Source organism: Entelurus aequoreus, linkage group LG16, assembly GCF_033978785.1.
Source record: "Entelurus aequoreus isolate RoL-2023_Sb linkage group LG16, RoL_Eaeq_v1.1, whole genome shotgun sequence".
Classification (NCBI taxonomy): domain Eukaryota; kingdom Metazoa; phylum Chordata; class Actinopteri; order Syngnathiformes; family Syngnathidae; genus Entelurus; species Entelurus aequoreus.
The window spans coordinates 11147662-11151985 of record NC_084746.1 but is presented as its reverse complement, the minus strand read 5'-3'; the positions used below and the strand labels follow the sequence as shown (position 1 = coordinate 11151985).

The 4324-nt window shown below is 42.6% G+C and overlaps 1 protein-coding gene across 1 annotated transcript in view; it reads right to left on the bottom strand.

The window, feature by feature from the left end:
• Positions 1–2540: 2540 nt before the first annotated feature.
• The window catches only part of sema6ba (sema domain, transmembrane domain (TM), and cytoplasmic domain, (semaphorin) 6Ba), a 173164-nt gene continuing 171380 nt past the window's right edge, over positions 2541–4324 (bottom strand). The window contains exon 17 of the mRNA XM_062023925.1: positions 2541–4324. This exon is cut by the window's right edge and continues 1086 nt beyond it. The gene's annotated coding sequence lies outside the window, so the exon portion shown is untranslated.

Sequence of the window (4324 nt, the reverse complement as noted above, 5' to 3'; positions counted from 1 at the left end):
ATATCCAACAATCGCGACAACTTTTTTTAACTCTTAACTGAGTTTCGTTTTTTAATGATTTCGGATTTTTTTAATGCAAAAAATGTGCCTTGGCTCAAAAAAGGTTGAAAAACACTGATCTAGACCACTAAAAACTGTTATAAAAAACAGTTGAGTGGAAAAACAAGTTGAAGCTATGATCATATATGTCGGATTAGTGACACCTGAAGACTTCAAAAGTTAACGAACAAATAGATACGATCAAAATAGCATCAATCTCAAAGTCATTCCCGAGCCATTTCGAGAGTTAATGAGCTAGCCGGTCACGTGATCACATGACTTAGGTCAGAGGACTGCAGATCGCTTCCCCATCAACAACAACGCAAATCGTGCAGACGTTGTGAGAGAGCCAACTTTGGGTCAAATGATGATCCAGAAACGTATATTTTTGATCCTGAATATAAGGAGGATTAGCTCCAAGTTCTAGAAGCTCTGCTCAACAGAGCCGGCTTTAGTGAGACACTAAGCATCATTTAGCAGTATTGCTAAAAACATAAGCACAAACGCTTACTGTACGATGTCTGCTCTCAATGGGATGACGACTAATGGGATGTCCGTATTTTCCTGTTTTATATAAATAACGAATATTGATGCACATGAAGGGTTAACAAGGAAAAGTCTCCCTGCAGACACCGCCTTCGGTTGTTTGTCGCCATCTTCCGGTACGAATTGAATGTCACAGATGAACAGCTTCTAGAAATAGTTGGTCTGCGTCAGCGCTTATAATAACAATACTAATATTTGGTTAATATTCAGTAAAGAGTAATGTTTTGAGTTTTGGACGGTTATTTAGAGCGCTTTGTGGGAGAAATAGAGAGCCCCCATTGACTACATTGTTAGCGGATTTTTTATGTATTTTTTTTTTCACAACTTAGCACGCATAAAAAAAGAAAAACACATGTGTTCATGTCTTACATAAGGTTTGTGAACGATAAACAACACATCTCTTTCAGATTTTTGCATATTTCCAGTATGACTGATCTGATAACATCGTGCTACTAATGCGACGTCAATCTCCGGAAATAGCCGGAGATATTCCGAGCGGAGTATTCAAAACGGCTGACTGAATTTGTGGCATTTTGTGACATTTAAAGTGTGTTTTCACACACTTTGCATATTGTGAATATGGTTTAATGGATACAATGAAACACAAATAAGCGTATTAAAGTCAACTTGTTTTTTCACTCTTCTGCTACTTTAAATGTAGATTTAAAATCATCACGAGTCCTATTTAAATCTCCTTCAGTGTCCTGAGAGTCGTAACAAACTTTTGGGAGAGTTTGGGCTGCAAATAGCGCCTGGTGCTATCACTAGTGAGCGAGAAAACTGGTCAGGGTTCAGACAGAAACTGTGAAGAGAAAAAGTGCGAAACCATTATTTTTGACTATTTGTCTTCCCAGTTAGCAAATACAAAGTATTCACATTGCTTCTCGTTTTCCACATTTGGAATAAAATGGAATAAATTCATTTTTTTTCTTCAAAATGCTACACACAATACCCCTTTATGACAACGTGAATAGGTTATATGTAAAACTTTTGGCAATAAAAAAACCACATAAGTATTGACAGCCTTTGATCAATACTTAGTTGATGCACCTTTGGTAGCAATTGGAGCCGCAAGTCTTTTTGAACACGATGCCACAAACTTGGCACACCTATCTTTGGGCACTTTCTCTCTTTCCTCTTTGCAGCACCTCTCAAGCTCCCTCAGGTTGGATGGGTAGTGTTGGTTTTCATCCAGGATGTCTCTGTACATTGCTACATTCATCTTAGTCTAGTCAGGCAGGTGACCAAGACCATGGTCACTTTGTCAGAACTACAGCATTCCTCTGTGGAGAGAGGAGAACCATCAACCACTCAGGCCTGTATGGTAGAGTGACCAGACGGAAGCCATTTCTTAGTCAAAAGTCTACCAAAATGCACCTGAAAGACTCTCAGACCATGAGAAACTAAGTCCTCTGGTCTGATGAGACGCAGATTGAAGTCTTTGGCGTGAATGCCAGGCATCATGTTTGGAGGAAACCAGGCACCGCTCATCACCGGGCCGATACGGTCCCCACAGTGACGCATGGTGGTGGCAGCATTATGATGTGGGGATGGTTTTCAGTGGCAGGATAGAGAGAACCATGAATGCAGCAATGTACAGAGACATCTCGGATGAAAACCAACACTTCCCATCCAACCTGACGGAGCTTGAGAGGTGCTTCAAAGAGGAAAGAGAGAAAGTGCCCAAAGATAGGTGTGCCAAGTTTGTGGCGTCGTATTCAAAAAGACTTGAGGCTGGAATTCCTGCCAAATATACATAGACAAAATATTGAGCAAATGCTGTGAATACTTACGTACATGTGATTTTTCTTTGATGATTTTATATTTTTAATACATTTGCTAGAAAAAATCAATACATTTGGATGGCAGTTTTGAATTTATAATAATATTAATATATTTTTAGCTGTAACAAAACAAAATGTGGACCAAGTGAAGCGCTGTGAGGATGCTCTGTATGGAAGGGACTGGCAGTCCTCACTGGTGGTGTGATTGACTCGCAGTTACAGCGCAATCATCAGGTCTTTCCTTTATTGTTTTTGAAACAACCGATTCAAGTCTCTTTAAAATCCAGTGAAATCAATAAAAAAAAACCTCTTCAATTCGGAATATTGTAGACTTTAAAGGAAGGAGGATTTATAACAACTTACCTTATAAACAGTTTGTTTGTATTTGACATTCATAGTTGTAATGACCGCATCAAAACAATGTCGGAGTGGAACCAGACTATGTACATGAACTACAGGACTGGTGCACGCCACAAAGCACACCTATAGTAACAAAGCACATTGTTGTCGTCGCTCAACGTTATGCTGATTTAAATGCTGACTCTCGTGGCACCTCGGACTCACGGCGCCATTTGCATCACACCTGTTGGCTTTGGAGTTTCCAACTCGGCCTCGGTTCGGGGATTTTTTTTGTTTTTTTTTACCCGTTTTGAGCTTGACGGCGTTTAATATTACAACTGGAATAAATATGTGTGGGAAAAGACTAAGCATTCCCAATTCCCCCTTTCTTCCTTTCTGGTGCAAAAACCTTTCCAGGGACTTCCTTGTGGAGTTACGGGCCATTAAGTCGTACAAGAGGCAAAGGGAGACGGAGATGGTCGTCACAGAGTGCATGCGGCTGGCAGGAATACTGCTGACATTTCATTCTTGCGCTCCCCTCTCTGAAGAGTTACGACCCCGCCTGGCTAACTTGGACTATCAGAGGCATTTAACACGCCGCCTGTTTGCACAGAATAACCACAGTCACATGTGGACTAAGACGAAGCAGATGAGCCTCTTCCTTTTGTTTCCCGTTGATCCTAACGACGACTTTTGAGGAGTCATGTAAGCGCCTTGATGTCCAGGATCTGTACGACGTGCACCAAACCCGGTTGGCCATCACCCCACAAGTGTGGAACGACGGATGGCTTATTACCCATTAGGGATGGGCGTGGTAGGTATTGAGTGCAGTACTCGACCGTAGCCAGTGGAGGTGCTGTCGGTGCAGTATTGGCACCAAAACAGGAGTTGGTAACATTCCGAGAGAACTTGATCAAAGTATTCAAAAGCTCATCCCTAAGCCTACGGAATATATTATAGAGTTCCGTCGCAGCGGTTTCAGAGTCTTCCAGACTGGACTTTCAACACTTTCTGCACCTGGACACAGCCAAGGCCCGTCCCCAAACTGTTTGAACCTCATTGGAAACACCGAGTTATCCGATCAAAAGTTTTGAGTGCAGTACTCGGCCGTAGCCAGCGGAGGTGCTGTCGATGCAGTCTTGGCACCAAAGCAGGAGTTGGTAACATTCCGAGAGAGATTGATCAAAGTATTCAAAAGCTCATCCTTAAGTCTACGGAATATATTATAGAGTTCTGTCACAGCGGTTTCAGAGTCTTCCAGACTGGACTTTCTACACTTTCTGCACCTGGACACAGCCAAGACCCGTCCCCAAACTGTTTAAACCTCATTAGAAACACAGAGTTGTCCGATCAAAAGTTGTGTGCCAAGTCTTTCATCAGGTTGCTAGTATTCGTTAGTCTCGCTTCACTTCAGCCATGAAGGGCCTTCTTCTCCTTCATCCTTGGGCCCCTCTCTCCGCCTGCAGGCAAGGCAGCTCCGCAGCAACGACCGCTGTCCGTCTTACCAATTAGTGCCAGCCAGTAAAAAACCGGCAGGCGTGACGAGATCCTCCCCAAAAGGGTAGGTGGCGGTCGCCTGAGACAGAAGGGAAGAGGGCTTCAATGACAAAGAAATA